Consider the following 27295-nt stretch of genomic DNA (forward strand, 5'->3'; position numbering starts at 1 on the left):
TTATAACTTTTTACAACTATATCTTAACCGTTGATTTTTGTTAATCAACGGTTATTGTTTTTACAAATTAAACTCATTTACGGTTATATAAAAAGTTGTAAATAAAAATAGGTTCTAAGTATAAATTTATATCAATTTAGTTAAGATATGGTTGTAACATTTTTCATAATATATATATATATATATATATATATATATATATATATATATTATTTGTACAATAATCATAATACTAATTTTAGACTTTTCAAAAAAGTAAAAACTGATTCAGTCCAAATCGAATAAAATTGGATTGAATTGGAACATATTTGAAAAAAAAATCTATATTGAATTGATGATTACAGATCAAGCACAGGGAAATTGGATTGGATTGAAACATATTTGAAAAAAAAATCTATATTGAATTGATGATTACAGATCAAGCGAAGGGATTAGATCAATCTAGACTGTGAACACCCTAGTTGTATCTTAGATTTATTACTTTGTATTTTGTATCTTAGATGTATTACAAGTTGTTACATTTGTTGTATTATTGTTACAAAGTCGAATTATATTTGTAAGAGATAAAATATGCTAAATAATGTGTCATTGCATAGATCTCGAAAAGTTATGTGACATAAAAAAAATCTTTTGATTTGGATTCTTGAGTAAAAAAGTTATAGCTTTCCGAAATTTTATGGTAACAGAATTGCCTAGCGTAATGAAATTATGCCACTTAGCATAATTGTATGAGTGCTGCAAGAGGGGTTGTGACATTTATCTAAAAAAAAAAGAAGTTATGTGAGTGTGTCCTAGGGAGGTAGCAACACTCGATGCTGTTGGGACTCCTGTTGGGACTCCCTTGCAGCACTAAAATATTTCTATTAGTAAATATCGAGAATTGAATACAAAATAAGAAAATTAAAGGGATGAAAACCCATCTTTGATCAAAGAGGTTGTAGAACTCACTGAATTCAAATAAATTCGTATTAAAATAATTTGGTTCGGGATTAATGTGTGGTTTATGTTCATGTTGTAGACACTAGGGAGCACCAAAAGGCATTCATTCATGTGTAGTCAATGTACATATAGGATAATTTGCTAATATAGACTGTTGGGAGATAAGATGATAGGTGGTATCTCTTAAGCTTATCACTTATATTAGACTATTTTTTATAGAAGATGTGGGACCTGCATAAAGGGTCTAGAACAATGAATAAACGAGATTCTTCATATAACATGATCATATTAAAATGAGACATAGAATGATCTATTCCTATACTCAACGAAGCTAAAAAGTTGCAAATGAGACCAGATTGTTTATCTCACCAAATGGAATAGGAACCAACAGCAATAACAAGATTGTCTAGTCGACCAGCAAGGAGCATAATGCAAATAACATACCATTGCTCTAAGCAAGTCATCACAGATGATGCAAGACTTAACTTAGTAAAAGCCCACAAATCCTTAAACGCCATCCAAGAAAACCCTGTCCACCCTTCTTTGCACCAACCAACAGCATATATAACAAGAGCCACAACAAAACCCCACCCTGTTGATATTATTTGCCATGGCTAAGCCAGTTGTACCCCAACCAAGTACATATATGAAGATGTAAAGAAACCCATTGTGTATGAGCAAAGACACAAATGATATGCACATGATAACTTTAACCTTGCTCTGAGCCTGAAGAAACCTCTGGATGGGAAAATTGATAGCAAAGGAAAACATATAGGGAATTGCTTGTATTGAATATTTGCGAGCAAGATCAGCTATTTCTTTTTCTTGGCCAAGCAAATGTAAGATTGGTGTGGCATATATATAAATAGGCAAGAGGATTATACAAGTGACAACTAGTACAATCCATGACCTTTGAACATATATACAAGTAGATTGAATTTTCCCTGCACCAAAAGCTTGCCCACAAAGTGTGGCTAGTGCACTTGACATACCAAACTGCAATTTTGTACATAAAAGTTAGATCAGATAAAAACAACACCAATTCACATATGAAAAAAAAACTACATTTATATTCCTTCATGCAAGAGGCAATGCTATTCCTGTATGATAGAAAGGTTACAAATTCGAGTCTAGAAAATAGTATCTCTTTGTAAATAATGCATGACTAAGGATTTATACAAGTATTTTCCTCATCTATCTACCCTAATAAATTGGGATTTCATGGAAAGTGGGTTTAAGAGGGTGAGCTGTGGTAAAGGTGCTTTTGAATTTTGATGACCCAAAGTACACTAGTTCAAATCCAAAGAACAGTCTTATTGCAAAACTATAAGGGTAAAACTACAGAAAATCTCTTTACTCCTACCCTCAAGAATTCGGGATTTCATGTGGAGTGAGTTTTTACCCTTCATGTCAAATGTTAGTTGTACTTTGGGCATAAAGACAGTAAAATTACTTATTTTGAATTTGGTAACTCCATTATTCTGTGATAAGAAATAAAGAGAAAAGACCAAGTTTTGGATAAATGAGAGAGGTGCTAACCAGCAAGTAAAAATAGATGGAACCAATGACACCATGGTAAACAGAGAAAGAAGAGAGCTCAATGTCTCCAAGATGACCAGCATAAACTGAAGTTGAAGAGACTGTGAGGAACTGAAACAGTGAGCACAGTGCCACTGGGCATGCTATGCTCCATATTTTCACCGTCTCTGTCCAGAAAATCAATTTCACATCCTTGAAGCTTTTCACTGGCAAGTAGTCATGCTCTAAAGTAAACTTTTTTTTATCAATAATGGTGTCTCCATCTTCACGTAAACATACACAGATAACACTCGGTTTCTTAGACTGAGATTTGTTATTAAGTTCCAATCATACGTATAAACACATGGTTGCAGTGTATGTTGTTATATATAAGGCTTTTAATTTGTTTTTTGTGACATGCAATTAACTTTCTTTCTTTCTTTTCTTCTTTACATTTTAGCTTTTGGTGATATGTCTCATCCAACATCATTATGGCAGAAGTAGGGACTTATAATTGATAATTAGTTGCTTTTCTAAACATGGAAACGTGAATCGCATGAGAGCACCACTTGAATAAAATCTAGCAAATTAAAGTAAAGACTCTCAGCGAAATTTTTTTTATTCGTCTCTTCTCTATTTATACATCTTACATGTAAGTATTATATTGTATATATGAATGTAAATAAAAAAGACACCAAAATATTGCTCAAAAATAGAAGACTGAATCATAAATTTTAAAATTTTAATTTGAAAGATAAACAGGTCTCTATAAATGGTCTTGTACTCTTGTTTATAACATTTTTTAGTTAAAACTAGATATATGAAAATTCAAACATGTGCATAGATAACCAGGTGTCTATAAATGGTCTTGTTTCCGTAATTTTTTTTTTATAAAAAATAATATTTATTTATTTTTGCCTAAAATAGCTAGTAAAGGTGTCAAACTAAACTAGATATATAAAAATTCTATATTTGGTCTTAATTCACTAAGCTCACTTTGTGGTAAGTACTTTTCTAACCCTAACCTTCAAAGCCTTATAATAGGTTGGGTTAGGGCTTATATGCGGGTTAATTTTTATAATTATAATTATAAAATATAATATAATAATGAAAATATACTTTATATATATAATTCTATGGATATAAATAAATATATATATATATATATATATATTAAAGATATAATAAGAATTTTATTTATTTAAATTATTATTTTAAAATATTTTAAGTCAATTTTTTTTATCTATTTATAATTTTTTTATTCTTTTTATATGATATTTATAATAAAATTAACTATAAATTTAATACTTAAAAGGCACTTATATCAAAATTTAAATAATATAAAAGAGATAAATGTGTACTAAAATATGAATCTACATTGCTTGATTCATCCAAATTTCAATTCAACAGTTTGAGATGTTAAAAAAACATCATTTGCCTAATAATTAGTAATTAATAATTAATATTGCACGAAGGGATAAGTCTTATAGGAATAGATCCTCTCATTGCTCTCTGTCGGGTTTGGCTATTTTTGAAAAGCAAGGTCATCTAGGAGACTGGAGATGGTACTTTGGTTTCCTTCTGGAGGGATAGATGGGCGATGAGACTTCAACCCTTGATTAACGGAATCATTAATCCAGACTCGGAAGAAGAAGTTCACAAATGTGTGTATGATTATTTGGATGACAACGGTAATTGGAAAATTGAGCTACTGCAGACTTGGTTACCTGAAAATACTATACTGCAAATTCGGAGTTACTTGCCTCCTGCTTTGGAGGATGGATCGGATCATCGGGTTGGAAGACTTGAAAATATGGCTGGGGTCACGGTAAAAAATTATTATACATCTCTATTAGGGGCCACGACAGATGATGCCCACTTGCCATATGCATTCTGGAGAAAACTGTTGGGTTGGAAAGGTCCTCATCAGTGCATGAAATTTTTTCAATGGAAGTTAGCCCATAACAGATTACCTACTAAAGCATGGAGTTCTTACTGGTCCCATGGGGATCCTCGATGCCCCATCTACAATGAACATGCAGAAACCTTATTACATGTTGTTAGGGATTGTCTCATCATCAAAGAGATATGGGCTGCTATTCTGCCTCCTTCAAAAAGGGAAATCTTCTTCGGGGCTGATATGCTTGAATGGCTACAATGGAACTGGAATCATAAAGTGGAAAGTAAAGGTACGATCCTATAGGCTACATTTTTTGTTGTTGGTTGTTGGATGATATGGCAATGACGTGATTCAATTGCACATGGACAACCAGTACCCCCTTTTCTTCACTTACATCTTGTTGTGATTGATAATGTACAACAAGTGTGCGATGTGTTTGTAAAGGACACATTTCTTACGATCCAACATGCTATTTTTTTTGTTTCCTCCTCCGAAAGAATTTATTAAATTAAATATAGATGGAGCTTCTAGGGGTAATATGAGGGTCGCTACTTTTGGTGGGGAGTTGCGAGACTCAAGTAGAGGCTAGAGAGGTGAATTTTCTTATAGAAATTGGTACTTGTTTAGCATGAAATGCAAAACTTTGGGGTGTTCTTAAAGGACTCTAGTTAGCTTGGAGTAAGGGTGTCAAGAAACTTATTATTGAAAGCGATTCAAGCTCTGTTGTCGCGTTGCTCACTTGGTATGGTGAGAAAGCTCGTGAGACATTTTTGGTGACTCAGATTCGAGCAATGATCAATTGTAACTGTCAAGTTCACTTTATTCATACGCCGAGGGAGGCCAATTGTTGCGTCGTTTACCTAGCGAACCTCCTGCTTGATTGCCCGAATATGGATGATAGTTTTGTCTTCTCATAACCTCTTCTTGGATTACTCTTACTTTTGCTTGCGGACTCCTCAACCACTCCTCGAGTTAGGGTATCGATTGATTCTTTTTTTTTTCTTAGCTTTTCTTAGTGTGTGTGAGTGTGTGTCTACATATATATATATATATATATATATATATAGAGAGAGAGAGAGAGACAGAGAGAGAGAGATAATCTCATATCTAATATTTAACATTATCATATTGTGTGATGAATCTTAACCTTTCAATAACAAAATCAATGGTTACAATTTTATTGACAAAACTTATAAAACGAAAAAGTAGAAATATTCAAATTAATTGTCTCTTATTAAATGATTGAGATTCATATGACTTGGCCATATTAAAATTAAACATGAACAAAATATTACTAAAAATTTAAAAATTTAAAATTTTTCATTGTAAGTACTACTTAATAATAAATATAAAAAAGCAAGGACTATAATGGTTTTGATATAAAATCAAACTATTCAAGGATTATTGAGAAATTAATTAGAATTTTGGTTGTATTTTCACTTGTATATTTGTGTGCAAATATTATTTCATTTATAAAATTTGAATTATGAAAAATTTATAAATATTTTATAAAGTGTTAAATGTTATTTATTAAAATAATTTTGATGGCATTAAATTCAAAAAAAAAAATTAATTGTGATTTTAAATTGCATATGGGTTGGCTGTAGCCCGTGCAAATCTTATAATTACAGGTCATTCGACCTTGCAAACTTTTCAACCCTAATTTACAAAGGCTGTCATCTAATGAGATGGGCTGACCTATTTTAACAACTTTTTTTTTTTGATACAAGTAAAAATTGAAGACGTAATCTAATACAAACTATACCCAAGCCTCTACCACTAGACCAAACCTAATGGCTTCAATAATGAGATGTACTGCTTTATTTTGACAACTTCTTTTTTGAATACAAATAAAAGTTGAATACATAACCTAATAGAAACTACCAAAATCTCTTATTAATGACTTCAATTTTGACAACTTTAGTCATGAGTAATAACTACTGTTAAATAAGTTTGTCCATTTGAGCAAGCACTTTTGTAAGATTGGGCCGACAGGAAAAAAGCTGTCTATAAAATTTAGCCCAGTCCAGAATTTATTTGAAGAACGAAAAAATTAGATTGATAGGTCAACTAAAAAATATTACTTCATCTAACGAATTTATGGGATTGATTCAGTTGGAACTATGATCTTTTGTCCAATCCGGTAACAACTAATAAACTTTGAGTCCAACCCAATATTTATTTTGGGGCTATATATATGGGCTTGCACACATCTCCAGTTTTAACCTCTCTCTCTCTTTTTTATTTTATTTTTTATGTACAACTATTTTAAACATGTTCATAGGCAAATATGGCTATTTGAGCTATAACTGTCGGTAAAAGGAAAACATGTCACTGATGTTTGCATAAGTTGTAATTTTGATTCTCAATTTCCCCTTCAAAAGCAAAGAACTATGGGGAAAGAAAATGGAAGATACTATTTTTTCCTTTTTAGTTTTACCTTACATTGTAGCATTTTGTTCTCATAAACAAAAATATAAGAATGGTTTATAACGTTATGGTAAAAAAACAAATGATGGTTAATTAAATTTTTAGCTGTTCATTCCAATCATCTATATATCCACTTCTTTAGTTCTTCTATTTTATTTTATTTTGCTTCTTTCCTTTTAAAGTTGAGCAAGTTTTTAATTTAAAAGGGTGCTCAGAAAATGATTAAAAGTGATTGTTTGAATTGCAAGATAAAAAGTTGGAGACCTTTAACATTCACCAGAACAAATTTCAAAAGTAATATATAAATATAGGGAAATACAAGTCTCATGTTGCATGAGACTTGCTATCTCATGCCATAGACTCAAAATATGTGAGACCTACTCTTTAAAAAAAAAGTAAAAAAATAAATAAAAGCTAGCACGACTTTTGATGTATGAGTAGGAGGGGTATGTTATCTCATGTAACATGAGAAAAACATACCCCATAAATATATCTCAACAACAACAAAAATGAATGTTGGATACCCACTTTAACTCCTTTTTTTATCTGTCAAATCACTTTAATTCGTTAGGCCATTTGTACCCACTACCCATCATTTTTCTCTTACTATGTCTGCAATGACCCACTCATAAATCTGTACACAATAAAAACCACATGGCAGGCCCAGTTTCTTAAGTTGGTGAACGTGTGTCTAAAATTGGAGAATATCGAAATCTCTTAACACAAAAATATCCCAACAATGTAATTTTCAGTCTATATCAACATGCATGAGTTCTCTCCTTTTTTGAGTCAATATACATTCCAATTATTTTTTGCGTTTAATTACAAGAGAATTCTATAATGTACCATTCATTTTGGGAACATACATATTATGATTCAAGTTTGTAGATGAATCGCAAGGTGGTCTTAACTTTTTGCTTGTACATTATGACTACTCTAGTTTCAATAGTATTTTATGAGCATATCATGGTGCGTGATAGTTCTTTAGAGATATAAAATCATCCTTAATACTTTTAACAACTTAAACTTTTTAGAAAGTTTAGTCTAGACAAATCCTAACTGCGGATATTTGAGATGTCTCCAGTTATGGAAGCTTCTCCACTAGATCATTCTCTCTAGTTAGGTGGTTGTTTATAGAGCATGCCAGATAAAAAATACGTGTATTCTCTTTGAAGTGGAGCGAGACCTAGGTGTGTTTTTATAACATCTAATAGGGTCATCCATTAAGACCATTTTTAGGCAAAAACACTGAAAGGCTAACCATTATATATAGGCCTACCCTATCCAACCCAACTACACAGGCTAAATATACAAGGTGTGCACCCTTCATAATAAGAACAAGAAAACAATATAGACATCGAGCCTAACATGCATGTCTATTAACCAGATTATATAATCAGCCCAATCTTCATAGACTAGAAATAACAATCAATTATTAGCTCACATAAGCAAAATTTAACATTGTCCCACTTAGGTAAAATTAATTATAGTTTTATTTTATTTTATTTTTTAAAAAGACATCTTATTTGTAAACAACTTTTATAGGCTGAAGAACTCCAAAGTTCAATACTTGGCCACAAGTTAGTACTCCAGAAATTAGTAATTTAGAAGCAGCTTTGAATTTGCCAGAACATACTGATAACAAATGGCGTTTTTGTTGTAGTGCACGATAAGTTTATGTAATTCTCAAGATTATACAACATGGGTCTTGAATATAATGATGGGGCTTTGATAATCATGTGTAGTATCTAGATAATGTAGTCATATATATATATGGGTAAGGATCATTTTACACCAGTGTAAGTTACACTCTTAATCTTGTCTGTTAATCTCATTTATATTTAAGGGCTCTAATTTTTTAGTAATGTGAGCCATTAGATATAAGTGGATCAATGGTCAAGATTGAGTGTAACTTACACTGTGGATCAATGGTCAAGATTAAGTGGATCAATGTGAGCCTATATATATATATATATATATAAACTCAAGACACCAACCAAATTAGAATGAAACAAAATTTGTGCCATATATATATATAAACTCAAGACACACCAACCAAATTAGAATGAAACAAAATTTGTACCTGATTATTGGCCATGTATGGTAGATTGGATTGTTTTCAACGGAAGCACCTCCACTTTCTCTCTAACTTGCTTTCTCAAGAGATAGCTCTCAAAAGTGTTAATCAAAATTAAAATTTGCCATTAGACACATGGAAAATCAACTACAAGAATGAATGCATGACACGAGACAATATGGAGCAATGTTATTAAAACCAGCCCGGTCATTGACCTGGTCGAGGTACTGGGTCACTGGTTTAACCAGTGGGTTACTGGTTCAACCGCATGACCTGGTAATTATATGCAATTTTATAATTTATATTAAAAAATTATAAACACACTCAAATATCTAAGCAAAAATGACAAAAAATTCAAATATTTTAATATAAAAAAGAATAAATCACACATATTATTATACAATAAAAGATCAAACAAAAATATAATCGTGATACGGGACTTTAGGTTCAGAAAATGACATCTCTAACTATAAATCAAATCGAAATTTTCTGCATAGTGCATAATTAAGATAATATTAGTGTTGTAGGTACATAATTTATGTAAGTTAATAAGAAAAAATATATTTAAATATGTCCATTATGATTTTGTTTTTTGAAACAAATTTTGAATTTTTTTTGGACCGGGTCGGGTCACCGGTTTTCATGAAAACCGGCCGGGTCGGACCGGGTTGCACCGGTTCTGATGCATGGTCGGTTCGTTGTTTGAATCGGATCAGTTATATGACCGATTTACCGGTTCACGAATCGACCCGACCGGGTCAGTTCGATTTTAATAACACTGATATGAAGACCATTAATGACTATTAAATTGATAAATTATATATTGGGAATGGACTAGTGTATCATGTCACGTGACTTCATGTGAGATGATTCTCAATTGCCTATAGACAAATCGACAATGATAAAAGAAAATTCTATGGAATGAGGAAAGAATAATCATTAATTCATCTATAAATAACTGAAATCGTCTCACAGAATCTTACCATGTTAAATGATACAAATGATTTATTTCGATAGTACTTATGCTAATTAATGACATAATACTAATATTAAGAAAATCTGCTAATGCCAGTCTTCGAAAAATATGTATAGTATATTTCTCTAAAGAATTTTGGGATACACCACTTAAAAGCTAGTTCAAAGAGTGGAAATACCCAAGACCTTATAAACTCCATATTAATTGCACATACAACTAATGTGGGACTATATATCTCAACACGCTCCTTCACATGAGAGCCTATTGGGCTAGAAGCGTGGATATTGCACAGACCCAATTTTTGGTTTATCTTTTTGTGCTTTTTATTTTAATTTCATTTTAAAGTGGGGGCGGTGAGGATCGAACTTGTGACCTTATAGTCACTCAAGCTCTGATACCATGTAAAGAACCTTGAGATACACCACTCCAAAAGCTAGCTCAAAGGGTGAGAGTGTCCAAGTCCTTATAAATTCCACATTAGTTGCTCATACAACCAACGTGAGACTATATATCTCAACAATTTCATCTTAATTCACATGAGCTATTCAAAATTTTAATAATGAAATATTAATAAGTGAAAATTTACATAGACAATGATTTGAAAGGGAAGAAGCAGGATAAGATTCAAAAACGTGCAGAACCTTTTTTGTCCGCTTTTTTTTTTTTTTTTTTTGGTGATTGCAACGAGGCCAAATCCTATACATGTAGGTGTAAGACGGATCTAAGCTACACCAATTGTAGTAATTATGTTCGACACCATATCTCAACTCAAAATCTTAAGATATTGGATTCATAGATTTTTCCACTCATATGGACTTCTCTTAACCTATTGCCAACCACAGACTCATCGTACTTGAATGTCCCAACAATCTTCCCTCAAGTGTGAAACTCAATATTGATATGTTCTCCCTCAACCGAGTACCCATGCACAAGTACTCAATCCACCTCCTAGACAAACACCTGGCTAGCTCGAGCCCAACCCTACTCTGATACCACTATCAGGCGAGTCCAGGAGGAGCCCGTGGCATGAGATCACCACCAATGGACTAAGTGGATCAAATAATCAAGTGAGTCCAACAGCAGGTCTCAATCCAAAACCTTAAGGCATTGGATTCGTAGATTCCCCCACTTATATACACTTCACTTAGCTCATTACAAACTAATTTGAGAATCATCACACTTAAATAACTCAATAATCTCCCCCTCAAATATGAAACTTATCATTGATGTACACTCATCATACTTGAATATCAAATTAGGAAATAGGAAATAGGATATTTGAATTGGAACATAATCCAAAACATACCAATGGACAATAACTTGCAAACCAGAATATAAGGGGATTTCCCCCTAACTACTTCTTTCCATAGGTACATAAAAAGTGAATATATTCCATGACTAACTGCTCATACTTGAAGAATTAAAATAAAATTGCCCAAGAAAAGCAAATTGGACTACTTCATAATCACAAAAAAGAGAAAAGGGCAGGAGGGGATTGCATTTATTATTTGTTTAATTCAAAAAATCTCAGAATTATATAGCTCTTTAAATCAAGAAAGGAAATTGATTCTCCTGTTTGAAACAAGGGGGGTGCTTCTGGTTCTGTCGGTACTTGAAACAATTTTGTCGTCTCCATATTACTATATCTCTAGAGTGAATAATATTATATGAAGAATTACTGAACTCAATCACTTGCTCTCATGTTAAAATTTCGTAATAATTTGGTCATATAAATTTTTTATATATATCCCTTTCTTCATTAATGATAATTGAATCTCACATATTTAATGCATGTGAATAAAGAGATAGATACAAAAATTTTACGTGATCAAGTATCATGAAATTTTAACATGGATCCACTCCTCATCAAAATTAACTCATAAAAGAAAGTATATAAAAGAAGGGTTCGCTTTTTCTGCAGTTACTGCAGATAAGTTATCTGCAGTAAGACTAATATGACGTCGTTTTGGGACGAAAAATTATGGTATTTTTATAATTTTAATTTATTTTAGAATTATTATAATTTTTAGAATTATATTTTTTTAATATTTCTATCCCAAAACGACGACGTTTTGGGAGTAAATGCTCATAAATATTTTTATGATAAAAGAATCATATCCCACTAAAGATGAAATTATATAATCATAATTTTATGTCAAGGGTCAATTTGTTGTTTTCTTTAAAAATTTTATGTTGTGCTCTATGTGGAGGAAAAAATGATTATGAGCATAAAGGTATAACATGCATAACTCATCAACGACGAAATCGATCATTGGATCCCATGGTCCATCATTTTCTCTTGTTCATATTTATTTGATTGTTTATGGATCTGTGACACTTGGAAGTTGCAACTTCTCACTATGTGTTGATATTGAATGAGATGCTTTACTTTCTTTATATATTTCATAATAAATAGCATACGCAATTAAAGTTATGTTAACTTTATGTCTTTTGTTAAAAAATGATTTAAGCGCTTGTTTGATTTCAGTTCTTAAAATCAGTTTTGTAATTTTCAAAATAAAAAAATCTGTTTTGTAATGTCTGTTTTATAAAAATAGTTCTAAAAATTATAACTTTTTTTTTAATTTTTAGAATCAAATTTAAAGAATATGTCTAGGTTATTTTTATTTTCAATTTGACTTTTAACTTTCAAAAGAAAAATGCATAAAAAATGCTCATTTCATTAACTATTCCATAAAACAGTTTTTAGAAGAAAAAAAATAAAACACAGTCAAACAAACAGATCCTTAGTTTTGTCAAACTTCTGAAAAGGTTTATATATATGTGATTTTATTTTCTTATGTAATAAGAGACAAGATATTTTATGTTGCACTCATAAACTTATGTGGGTCTCACTGTACAAGGAAAGAAAAAAAAATTAAAGTTGACCTCACACCTTTTTAATTGTGAAGGAGAGATTTGTTGTCTCCTATCACATGAAGTTAATATTTCCATATATATGGGGTGCGATGGATGTCCCGTTACAGATATCTTGTAACGATTTTTAACTATATAATTCTGAAAGTACATAGTTAAAATATGAATTTTTTTTTCTCTCCTCCATGTTAGCAAATTTAATATGTTAACTATATACTTCCGGAAGTATATAGTTAAAAAATGATTGCAGGACCAAAAACTCATTCCTACGACATAATAATTATATTTTCCATATATAAGATCCTTTGATAGTGGTGTCAAACTTTAAAATTTGACACCAAACCATATATATATATATATATATATATATATATATATATATATCTATATATATAGAGGTAGGATCCTTTGACATACTGTCAAATTTGAAATTTGACACCTCATCTGAGAGCCATTAGATCAAAAAAGATCAACGATTCTGATTTGTAAGCATGTGACACCATTGATCTTTTTTGATCTAATGACTTTCAGATGAGGTGTCAAAGGATCCTACCTCATATATAAAGAAAAAAGCATTTCTTTAAGGAAAAAAACACATTTCTACAGCCACTTTAGATAATGTTATCTACCGCAATTCCTTTTTAACTAACTATGACCGGTCATACTTAGTTATAACAATAAAGTTATTCTTTTTTTCTCTCTCCCTAGACACTGTCGGCGGCTGACATGGCGGAGAGAGAAAATGCAATTTTAAAGTATGACTGGTCATACTTAGTTAAAAAGGAATAGCTGTAGGCAAGCTTATCTAAAGTGACTATAGAAATATTTTTCCTTATATATATATATATATATATATATATATATATATATATATATATATATATATATATGCATTTTCTCTCTCCGCCATGTCAGCCGCCGACAGTGTCTGAGGAGAGAAAAAAAGAACAGCTTTATTGTTATAACTAAGTATGACTGGTCATACTTAGATAAAAAGGGGTTGTTGTAGATAACCTTATCTAAAGTGGCTCTAGAAATACTTTTTCCATATATATATATATATATATATATATATATATATATATATGAGATAGGATCCTTTGACACCAAACTCTAACCTTTGATTTTTGTCAATCAACAGTTATCATTTATTGAGAATCAAACTTATTAATTAATATTAATTCTCAATAAATAATAACCGTTGATTAACGAAAATCAACGGATAAAATTTGGTGTCAAATTTCAAAATTTAACACCGGTATCAAAGTATCTTGCCCTATATATATATATGAGGTATGATCCTTTAACACTAATGTCAAATTTGAAGTTTGACACCTCATCTGAAAACCATTAGATCAAAAAAGATCAATGGTATCATATGTTTACAAATCAGAGTCGTTGATTTTTTTTGATCTAATGGCTCTCAGATGAAGTGTCAAATTTCAAATTTGACACCTGTATCAAAGAATCCTACCTTATATATATATATATATATATATGGGGAGAGATCTTTTGACTCTAGAGTAACATTTACAAGTCTTATCTTATTCCTCATCTCAACCATTGATTTCCGTCCATCTAACGGTTATCTACACCAATTAATTAATTATTAATTTCAAATAAATAATAATCATTAGATGGACGGAAATCAATGGTTGAGATGAGGAGTAAGACTTGTAAGTCTTACTCTAGAGTCAAAAGATCCCTCCCCTATATATATATATATATATATATATATATATATATATATATATATATATATATATATATGAGGTAGGATCCTTTAACACTAATGTCAAATTTGAAGTTTGACACCTCATCTGAAAACCATTAGATCAAAAAAGATCAATGGTATCATATGTTTACAAATCAGAGTCGTTGATTTTTTTTGATCTAATGGCTCTCAGATGAAATGTCAAATTTCAAATTTGACACCTGTATCAAAGAATCCTACCTATATATATATATATATATTAATAATTAATTAATTGGTGTAGATAACCGTTAGATGGACGGAAATCAATGGTTGAGATGAGGAGTAAGACTTGTAAGTCTTACTCTAGAGTCAAAAGATCCCTCCCCTATATATATATATATATATATATATATATATATATATATATATATATATATATATATATATATATATTAGTTAAAAAAAGGTTTATATAAATCTAAATTGTATTTCTTTTATCACCAGCTCTCGAGGTGTGTAAACCCCACACACAAGTTACTTTTAGGTGACTTCCATTGCTTAAGGCGATGGCCTGTTTGGATAGGCTTATCAAAAAAGTGTTTTTTATGCTTTGTTTATTTTAGAAGTATTTTTTATAAAAGTTATAGAAATTTAAATTTTAAAAAAATATTTGGGTTTAAAAAAAAAATATTTGACTTTAGACTTATGTTTTTTTTAAAAGTTAAAATTTTTAATTTAAAAAAGAATAGGTTTTTGACTTTTTCTATGACTTCTACTTCTTTTTTAAAGCAGATATCCAATTAGACTGTACTTTTTTTCTAAAAAATAAAAGCTTTTGACTAAAAAAACCTATGCAAACGGGCCTTCAAAAGTGTTGCTCTCGACTTACATAATAGGTCTAACAGGTTTTAAAAAATAAGAGCCAAACCAATCACCATTCATAATAATACGAATCATGTCCATTAAACAATTTGAGTCCAATCAAAACTCTTCCCCCTCAGGTAAATCCTATATATAAACTCTTCCATAAATATCGGGAATCCTTTTTTTTTTTAGGTAATATCGGTAATCCTTAAATTATCTTAATCACAATCCTCTTATGAAACAAGTGCAGAAGTTGTTCTGATATTGTTTCAAGAGAACGAGGGAAATGTTTAACAAAAAAGAAAAAGATAAATGAGGGAAATCAGTTTAATTAAGTAATGAAAGAGATAAGCATGTTAGAGGAAAAAACAATTACAATGTTTGTAAGATTTTATGTTTGATGTTGGAAATGGAGTAGTTTTAATCATAAAATCGATTTTATATGACAAAACCATGCCAGATAAAATGGTCACTCGAATCATTTAAGCATGTTATATATAATTATCTTAAGATTATACGACTTACACATCTTTGACATAACTCTCATTTTTTATGATTTGCTGCTATCTTTTGTTTTTCTTTATAAAAGCTTAAGGATATAGTAAGTTATTTTGCACTTAAATTCAGCATGTAATAAGCCTCAACGAAAGTTTGCAACAATATTTATTGATGACTAGCAACGAAAGATTATCATTGAAACTAAGATCTTTTGAGTCCAGGCAATTTAATCTTACTAATAGATATTTGTTATATCTTTGATGGTGCACAAAAGATAAGTGTGCTTTATATATAACATTTTATACTTATGTGAATCTATTTATTTATTATTAAGTTTTTTTTTTGAGTAAACTACTATTTTGGTTTTTGAATAGATTAACATAAATTTAATTTAGTCTTTAAAAGATAAATGACTTAGTTTAGTACCTAAAAGATAAAGAGTAACATCAATTCAATCCTATAAAGAAATTAATATCAATTCATCCTCTACAAAAAAATAACGTTAGCTTAATCATCAATTTAATCAACAATAGAAAATGACATCAATATATTTTTAAATCTCGCAGACTATGCACACCACGATTATTTTAATGCCACGTGAATTAAATGTTTACTCTTTATTTTTTTTAATTTATGCAGCGTCACATTAAAATTAGATCAAAGCATCTTTTAGGTCCCTAACAAAACAATACGGTCTCCACTTTCATCTCTTACAAAAAAAAAAAAAATTAACTTTTGGTCTTTATACAATTCCAATTCTTTGATAATACGGTTCTTTATAAAATCAATAAAGACTCAATTTAGTTCCAAAAAAAGATTAATATAAATATTTTTTTTATAAAGAACGAAAATAGAGACCGTTTTTTTTTGTTAAGAATACAAAAGATGTTTTACTCTTAAAATTATTTGCGCATAGCACATGCAATTCAAGCCTGGAGCTCTAAACTAAAATACTGCATTTAAACAATTAGTTTGTTTCTTAAGTTCATAAAAAATATTTTTCGTCTTCAACTAAATATTATTGTAAAACTAATTTCTTAATCATTACCACAATTGGCATTAAGGAAGAGACCTCCCCATAATTATCTTTTTTACCATTCAAACTTTAGATCATAAAAAAATTTGAAGGCAAAGAAAGAGTCGTAGTCGCTCTAGTGTTGGGCATCAATATTTTGAGAAAATGAAGATTTTGGAAAAGTCAATTAATTAACAAAATTGATATTGTTTTGGCCTGATTTTGAACCCTTAAACCCAGCCCATTAACATAAATTCAACATATCACAAGGCCTACATAATTGATTATATGACCCACTATGATAGTGGTATTTCCTTTTAAAACAAGTACTATTTGAATAAGGATATCTATGTAATGGGGAATGTAGGGACAAAATCTTTTAATATTGATAGTGAATCCCTAATAAAAAAGAAACAAATCTCACACGTATTATTCCCCAAGAAACCACCTTCCTTTATAAATAAAAGGTTCAAGTCACTTAAATGTAAATCTCTCTAACATTTGTTGCAGCATTAAGGGTATGACAATTATTTACAAAAAAAAAGTTGTTTCTTTTTTTAATTTTAATTTTTGGACTACCGATTTATTGTTTGAAAAAATAAACAAACTGGTTTTATAAAAAAATATTCATTATTTTTATTTCCTAAATTAAAAACAGAGAAAATATTTTTTAAAATACTATCATGTGCACTTTAAAGTGTCTGCTAATTGTACTGCCTAAATCCATATGTTGCTAAATTCTAATTGTAGGACAGATAAGTTATCGAATACTTAATCAAACAACAAAATCTCTATAAGATCATGTAAAGATTACATCGACACTTTTATGATGCAGACGTTAATTTTTTATTTTTTATTTACGTATAAATTGAGACGTACTGCAACCTTAGTTTTATACTAAAATTCTAATTTAAAATGTAAGATGTGAATATTATTGTTTTGGACCCACGTAATTGGCTCCACAGGTTCTTATAGATTATGCGTTGTATCCATTAAAAAATAAATCTCTCTATAAACAAAAGATCTCATTACATAATTAAGCGCATTCTTCGAAACTATAGCCTTCCATATTTCACTCTACACATACACCATCCCCATTAGCTTTCCTCTATGTGCACAGTAATATATCACCATCTATGATTGTCTCCTTCGTAAACCACACTAACCCTTAAATCCTAAAATTATTTTTTTATAACACCTGACATTGGTCATGAATTGATGTGTTTAATGTTGAAGGATATATATAGATCTATTTTTTTGGTATAGTATATAGATCTATTTTGAATGCAAGTAGCACTGATAATGACACGACCTATTTTGAGAATCCACTTGTTTTTTTTTTTATATATATATAGTCAACAATGGCATATATAAAGATGATGAACCAAAAGTATTGTGTCATGGACATAGATATTAACCCCTATCATAAAAAAATAACACATAGATAAGGAGTATATCAGTGATGGACAGAGATACCAGGAATCTAATCCCAATAATAGGATAAGGCCTCACAACAACCATATAATAGACAAGGTGGAGGTCTAACCAGGTAACTTACTATAAATAAATGTCACTATCAATAGGTACACACTTTTGGCTCATCTTTACTTCTGTTATCACTATGCACACACTCACGTCTTGGCTATGTTGCTTACCGTTTAGTGCACAGTGATCAATACACCCTTACGGTATCTCTGTCATAGATACCTGTGAGCGTACAGATCCCACAATAACGCATCATCCATCGGGTGAACATTCCTGGTATGCTTGGACCGAACATTAGCACCATCTGTGGGGAACGACAAATTTTGATTCTCATTTGCAATGATACACACTCGCGGTGCAGCAAACAACATTCCACTACCACTGCAGCGGCAACCCACTAATGACTAGCCTCAGCGCTGCCACAATTAGGGGGCAGAAGAAGTTCATATGAGCAATGCGGAGTCAAATTCTGCGTCAGCTAGAAACTCGAATAACTAGGTGGTGAATCAACCCCGTTGCCCCCAACAGGAAGCACAACTCGGTTAGGACAACCGAATTGCTCAAACGAAACTCAATGCCATCTTGCGAAGAATGGAAGGGATGGAAAATAGGTTCCTAGCGCAACATCAGTTGGACATCCAGAGGATGGAGGCATAAGAGAACAGATTAACAGACCAAAACTTGTACAATCAGCACAGTGATGTCGAAAATCGTAGCTGGAATGGCCATGAGGCATAGAACGGGGAAAACAATAATGGTCGAGGTGGAGAAGATGACGTAATAGGCAGAATGGAGCTCACCACAATGGCTAGGATGGAGCACATGACAATGGCTGAGGTGGAGGAAATGGTCGGGGTAATGATAATGGCCCAAGCGAAATGAGAATTCTCAACCGCGACATAATGGAGGCGAGCAAAAAAACAACCCATGCACAGATAGGGTCATGAGTTCAACATTCCCACCTGGACACAAGAAGTCAGATATGTCAAAGTATGATGACATTCAGGACCCAGAAGCTCACTTAGAGGCTTTCAAAACCAAGATGTTTGTTAAAGGAGTGGATATACCCATCGTTGCCCGAATTTTTGCTTTCACTCTCATGGGCCGGCCATGACCTAGTTCACCAGGTTGCCTAGGGTCTCAATCTATTTGTTTGAGGACTTTACTCGAACCTTTAGGCTTAACTTTGCCATAAGTAAGGCTCATCACATGCCAGCATACACAGTGGGTGCAATCCCTTAAAAGGAAGGAGAAATGTTGTGTAGTTATTTGGATCACTTCAAAAAAGCTGCTCTTAAGGTACGAAACTTATCTGAGAGCGTACATCTACACTTGATTATTGTCGAGTTGGATGAAGAATCTCTTCTGGCCAAATCCATATACAAAAATCCGATCAATGACTTGGAGGAATTTAGAAGGAGGTCAGACAAATACTTGGACGTGGAAGAAATGGCAATAGCTTATACAGTTACTAGAAGGGAGGCAAGGGGCCGGAGCCCTCGTCGTCAGAACCAAGATAAAAGAAACAAAGATAGGGATCGGCAAGGGTCCATGAAGGCGATTGAATCTCGCTTTAGAGCGCTAGAGGAGCGCTTCTCAAGAGCCAAGTTTGATAGTTACACTCCCTTGAATGTTTCTAGAGCTTGGATATGGAGAGAGATTGCTCAAAAAGAGCTCAGGAATGTCGAAAGATCGAGGATTATCAGGATTAAAGGCCGGCTAGATCGTTTGAAGTACTGTGTATTACATGATAGCCACGGGCACACCACGAATGAGTGCTTGGACCTTTGAGATGCCACAGAAAAGCACATCAAGAAAGGAAAGTTAAAACAGTACCATATCCATACTTGAGGCAGAAGGAATGGAAGCCGCAAACATCGAAGCCATAGCAGGAGTGCAAGCCCTAATAAGGACAACATGAGAAGGGATAACGATCGAGACTACAAAGGAAAAGGGAAGAAAATCGAGGCCAAAGATGATGAATTTCGAGAGCCTGAATTTGTTTGCAATGTGATGAGTGTGTTCAAGAAGTCATATCGGTGAGAGATTTAGAGAACGTGGTCCCCATTCACACTAATGGGCTCGTAGTCACCAGGGTGATGGTTAACTGCCAAGTTAAGAGGATATTCTTTGACCCAGGGAGTTCAGCCGACACATTATTCTGGAGTGCTTTCTAGAGAATGAATCTTGATGAGTAAAACCCAAAACCTTATGTAACCAAGCTGCTAGGATTTAATGGAGAGCTATCACCTCCCAAAAGTTACATCAACTTGAAACTCACACTGGGAACAAAGGAAGCATTTTGGGCTGGACGAGTCCATTTCATTATCGTAGATGCTACCTCATCTTATAATGTCATCATAGGTCGACCTACAATACATGAGTAAGACATGCTGGTTTCCACCAAACATCGTATGTTGAAGATGGCCGGGGCCAAAAATAAGGTCGTCACAATCAGAGGAGATAAAAAAAGTCCAGATTGTTATTAAGGGCAGCACATCCTCACCCCCAAGAAGTTGAAAAGGAGAAAAGATCCCAGCCAAAACGAAGATTATATGCCCTTACGGCAACCTGTTGAACCATAGGTCATGAAGACTATATTTGTGAAGTTTTGATGAGAACAAAGTGCCTATAATAGACCAACATACCTCAACATGGATGCTCTAAATGGAAGGCATGGCAACTAGTTTCAAATAGTACTAGAAGACTAAAGCGAAGTGTAAACTTGAAAGGAATACTCAAATATGCAAAGTCAACCTTGAAGTCAAAGTTTTCAAGTTTAAAGAAGTACTAGAAGGCTCAAACTATGAAGACTATTTAAGACAATGAAGACTCATGTACTTACCGTAATGTCTTTATAGAGTCTTAGAAATTGTGGGAATGTATTTATTGAGCTTTATCTTGGAAAATGCCTAATTATACCATAAACTCATGCACCAGTGACACATATTCACTTTGATTATCCATACAAGATCACACACACATCAAGAGTTGTTATATGAGTGTGGAACATGACCATACATGTGTTAGATATCACTAGGAATCACTTAGAAGTCACTGAAAATTACTTAGATGCATTAAATTTTGAAAAGACAACAAGAAACTGTCATTTTCATAAAAGTAGTCAAATACTTTTTGCAAAGTAATCAAATACTTACTGGGTTTGAAGAAGTATTCCAATACCTGATGAACAATAATCAAATACTTGATTAACTTGAAGAAGTAATCCAATACTCCCCGAAAAGTAATCGATTATTTGTTGTCATAAGTGACTTAAAGCTTAAGTAATTCGAAATTTTAGATGTCCAACGACTTTTAACTCATCTGGGAACCTATAAATACATTGTTTTAGGGTTTCTGAATATGAATGAACACTGGAAAACATGAAATCACATTGAATTCAGAATTGAAACTCAATTGGCCTACTTTTGCATATCCTAGAGGAAAAGCTTAATTACTCTCTTATTTCTCAATCTTTTTCTGATCTTTTTGATTGTACTAGATGTGGAGAGACTACTCTACATCTGTTTGGCAAAAGTGAATTGTTGTAATTGATTTTTATAACACCTCGTATTTCTAAAACATGTATTAATATAGTAAATACGTATTAAAGGGTAGGATTAGATTGATTATAAACAAATTAATTGAATTGATTGACCAAAATTAAGGAAACCAATTATTTAAATTAATTGGCTGAAATTGGGGAAACAAATCAATTGGATTGATTGACCAAAATTAAGAAAACCAATTAATTAAATTAATTTGCTGAAATTTGGGAAACGAATCAATTGGATTGATTGGATAAAATTAAGGAAACCAATTAATTAAATTATCTGACTGAGATTGGGGAAACCAATCAATTAGATTGATTGGATAAAATTAAAGAAATTACCCAATAAGATTGGGATTTGATGATGGAGCTGATTTAACCTAGTCTTAGGTTAATGATGCGCCATATATCTATATAGCCCCTCTTCTTCCTTAGTTTTGTATCTTTTCTTCTCTAATTTTATCCATTGAAACCTTAGCCAGCACACACATCAGTATGGCGGCTATCTCTCTCTTGGAAAAACCAAAGGCACCACCCAATCTCTATTCTTCTCTTGAGTCTAGCAACCTCCATTGAAGGATATTGGGCATTCGAAGAAGTGTTCTTCTCTTACAAGAAACAAGGTGGTGCGGATTTCCATCGAATGACTTATGTTCTTCAAGTCTAAAGAATTGATCAAGAACACATCTGATAAGGAATTATTATCCGAATAAAGGTATCAACTTTAAACCCCTAGCATGTCTATTGCATGATTCATGAGTTGAACATGATTGAGGGTGGGAAAAGTTTGCTTCTTCCGCACAAAAATTTTAATTTCCCCTCTTTTATGTTCATAGCCTCCAAAAGGCAACTTACAAAGGCAAGACTAGTAGCTAAAGGTTACAATCAAGAAGAAGGAATTGGCTATGATGAAACCTATTTAGCCGTTACAAGACTTGAAGTTATTAGATTGCAACTTGCATATGCTACTATATATGATTTCAAGCTATATCAAATGGATGTCAAATCTGAATTATTAAATTATTTTATTCAAGAGGAGGTATATGTTGTTCATCAACCACATAATTTTGAGAGGTTTGACTTTCCTAATCATGTTTTTTGATTGAAAAAAGCTTTATATGGTTTAAAATAAGCTCCAAAAGCTTAGTATGAAAGATTTAGCAAATTTCTACTTGATAATAATTTTTGTAGAGATAAAATAGATACTACATTGTTCATTAAAAGAAAGAATGTTCATACTTTACTTGTGCAAATTTATATTGATGATATTATTTTTGGTTTTTATTAATGAGTTTCTTTGTGAAGAGTTTGCAAAAATGATGAAAAATGAGTTTGAGATGTCTATGATGGGAGAGCTCAACTATTTTCTTGGATTGCAAATAAAACAAGAGAAAGAAGGCATATTCATCAAACAAGGGAAGTATTACAAAGAGTTACCCAAGCGCTTTGGGATGGATCAAGCCAAACCGATAGACACTCCAATGAGCACTTCAATCTCAATTCACAAGGATGAAGATGGTAAGTCGGTTGAGGTAAAAAGTATCGAGGCATGATTGGCTCTTTATTAGATTTGATCACGAGTAGACTGGATATTATGTTTTGTGTTTGCTTATGTGCTAGATATCAATCTTGTCTTAGAGAATCTCATTTAAATGTCGTTTAAAGGATTATGAGATATTTAAGAGGCACTACACATTGTTTGTGGTATCCTAAAAGATTCCTACCTACTTTAATTGTTTATTTCAATTTCGATTTCGCCGGTTGCATGTTGGATAGGAAAAGTACAAGTGGTACTTGTCATTTGTTTGAGAATGCTCTAGTCTCTTGGGATAGTAAAAAACAAGTGAGTGTTGCTTTATCAACCGCCGAAGCGAAATATGTAGCCGCTGGAAGTTGTGTTGCTCAAGCTTTGTGGATGAAACAACAACTTCAAGACTATGGTTTATCCCTCACTCACATTCCAATGAAATATGATAACACTAGTGCAATTAATTTGACAAAAAATGCTATTATGCGCTCTAGAACAAAACATATTAATATTAGGCATCATTTTATTGAAGACCATGTTCTTAAAGGCGAAGTCAATATGGAATTTGTTGAATCATATTCTTGATTAGCAGATATATTTACTAAATCATTTTCTAGAGATCAATTTGAGAAATTAAAAGTAGAACTAGGATTGTTGAATCCAATATCTTGATTCATAAGATTTGATGCTAAGCACTTATAAATGGTTGAAATAATTCATGAACTTCATTGCTATGATAAATTATTTTGTTGCTTTGATACCATTTATACAAAGTTTTGATGATTATTAGTTACTACCTTAATGCCATTAATGAACAAAATAATTTTGAAATGCTATTGTAGTCATATTTGTAATTAAGTGGCATTTTTTAAATACTGAAAATTCTAAAAATTTCATTTTTTTAGTCATTTTGGCATATCTTTTATGATTTTGATTCATACTTTTGAACATATGAGCCTAGTTTGACTATAAGTTGAATTTTTGTTACTATATGGTATACTTTTGTACTTTTTAATGTTGTCAAAAGGGGGAGAAATATGTTGGAATTGAGAAATTTTGATTACTTTATGTTTCCTAATTATGTGTCAAAGAATAAGAAAATTTTGACTTTTATAGGAATTGTTGACTTTTTCTAACCTAGAGAGAGGGAGCATATAAGTAAGGGGAGTTTGATTTTGATTTCTTATGTTACTAACCCCATTTCTCAATTAAAAGTTTATCATCATCAAAAAGGGAAAGATTGTTGAACCATAGGTCATGAAGACTACATTTGAGAAGTTTTGATGATAACAAAGCACCTACAATGGACTAACATACCTCAACATGGATGCTCTAAATGGAAGGCATGCCAACTAGTTTCAAATAGTGCTAGAAGACTAAAGCAAAGTGTAAAATTGAAAGGATGAATCTTGATGAGCAAAACCTGAAACCTTGTGTAACCAAGTTGATAGGATTTAATGGAGAGCTGTCGCCTCCCAAAGGTTACATCGATTTGAAACTCACACTGGGAGCAAAAGAAGCATTTCAGGATGGACGAGTCCATTTCATTGTCGTAGATGCTACATCATCTTAAAATGTCATCATAGGTCGACCTACAACACATGAGTGAGACATGCTGGTTTCCACCAAACATAATACGTTGAAGATGGTCGGGGCCAAAAATGAGATCGTCACAATCATAGGAGATAAAAAAAGTCCAGAGAGTGTTATAATGAAACACTAAAAATTAGTGAGGGCGGCACATCCTCACCCCCAAGAAGTCGAGAAGGAGAGAAGATCCCAGCCAAAACGAAGATTATATGCCCTTGCGGCAACCTGTTGAACCATAGGTCATGAAGACTATATTTGTGAAGTTTTGATGATAACAAAGTACCTATAATAGACCAACATACCTCAACATGGATGCTCTAAATTAAAGGCATGACAACTAGTTTCAGATAGTGTAAACTTGAAGAGAATAATCAAATATGCAAAGTCAACCTTGAAGTCAAAGTTTTTCAAGTTAAAAGAAGTACTAGAAGGCTCAAACTATGAAGACTATTTAAGACAAATGAAGACTTGTGTACTTATTGTTTTGTAATGTCGATATAGAGCCATACAACTTATAAGAATGAGTTTATTGAGCTTTATCCTGGAGAATGCATAATTAGATCATAAACCCATGCACTACATGCACTTGTTACACATATTCACTTTGATCATGTATACAAGATCACACATATCAAGAGTTGTTATATCAGTGTGAAACATGATCATACATAAGTTAGATGTCTTTGGGAATCATTTAGAAGTTACTGGATACCTCTTAGATGCATTAAATTTCGAAAAGACAGTAGGAAACTATCACCTGCATAAAAGTAATCGAATACTTTTTGCAAAGTAATCAAATATTTTCTAGGTTTAAAGAAGTATTCGAATACCTGATGGACAGTAATCGAATAATTGCTTAACTTGAAGAAATAATTGAATACTCCCCGAAAGGTAATCGATTACTTGATGTCATAAGTGACGTAAAGCTTAAGTAATTCAAAATTTTAGATGTCCAAAGGCTATTAACTCATATGGGAACCTATAAATACATTGTTTTTTGGAAAACACAATATCACATAGAATTCAGAATTGAATCCCAAATGTCCTACTTTTGCATATTCTAGAGGAAAATCTCAATTACTATCTCATTTCTCAATATTTTTCTGTTCTTTTTTATTGTATTGGACGTAGAGAGACTGCTCTACATCTATTTGGCAAGAATGAATTGTTGTAATTTATTTTGGTGAATTGGAGAGACCCTATAGGTGATAGCTCATAGACTTGTAAAGAAAACAACTTTTCTGTCATTAGTTGGAAGCTAGAATATAGTGAATGGATCGACCTCAGTCTGGATGTAGCTCTCAAGTGGTTAGAGAGTAAACCAGGATATTGATCAATTGATTTCGTTTTGATTCATTGTATATGTTGTTGTGAATTTGTTTAAGAGATATGTATTGATAGTTTTCAGTTTGATTTCATTTTTGCATGATTTCTTGAATAATGTTGCCATAAACATTGATTTCTTCTCCTTTCCCATTTAATTTTGATTTCGATGTTTTAATCTCTGAATTGGATGTTATTTAAGATGTTTTAATTCTGTTTTTGGGTTAGGAAAAGTTTAATATTCTGTGAATTTCATTTGTAGTTGAAATTGGTATAAAAGGGTTATATTTTTAATTATTTCTTGAAGAAGAAGTAACACATAATTCACCCCCTCTTGCGTGAGTGTATAGCCATCTTTTCTTTTCACAACCAGGTCAACATAGTCAAGCTGAGTATGAGAGAATAGGAAAAAACTCTCAAGTCGAAACCCGAAGGAGGATTGGAAAACATAGTCATCAAAGAAAAAACTGAAAACTTGATCAAGATCAATAAGAACATGGACCCCAGCACGAATGACCGTATTTTATCCTTTTTAAAAGAGAATTGAGATTTCTTTTCATGGAAGGCGTCTGAAATACCAGGAATAGACCTAAATTTTTGTTGCCACAAGGTCTCATGTTCCTAGGGGAGAAGCCGGTCTCCAAGAAGAAAAGGAAGATTGGGCCTGACCGATGTCAGGCGCTCAATGATCTTACTTACGAGCTGTCAAAAGATGGTTTCATAAGAGAAATACATTATACCAGGTTGTAGACAACTATAAACAGCGAAAAGTGGAGATGGTCAAGAAGCGCAGCAGAAAGTGGGGGATCTGTGTTGACTATACCGACCTCAATAAGATCTTCCCGAAGGATCTGTACCCCATGCCCAACACAGATCAACTGGTAGACAAATCCTCGGGTTTCTAGCTCCTTTCATTTATGGATGCGTACTCTGGCTACAACCAAGTTCTGTTACACCCCAGTGATCATGAGAAGACCGCCTTCATCTCTGAGAAGAGAAATTACTGTTACAATGTAATGCCTTTTGAAC

The 27295-nt window shown here is 32.2% G+C and overlaps 1 pseudogene; it reads right to left on the reverse strand.

Moving 5' to 3' along the window:
- Nucleotides 1–1304: 1304 nt before the first annotated feature.
- LOC133288005 (protein DETOXIFICATION 35-like) lies at nt 1305–19346 on the reverse strand (annotated as a pseudogene).
- Nucleotides 19347–27295: the final 7949 nt, after the last annotated feature.

The sequence above is a fragment of the Gastrolobium bilobum genome, unplaced genomic scaffold, assembly GCF_033153095.1.
Source record: "Gastrolobium bilobum isolate Gb01-03AN ecotype WA unplaced genomic scaffold, APGP_CSIRO_Gbil_v1 utg3201, whole genome shotgun sequence".
NCBI lineage: Eukaryota > Viridiplantae > Streptophyta > Magnoliopsida > Fabales > Fabaceae > Gastrolobium > Gastrolobium bilobum.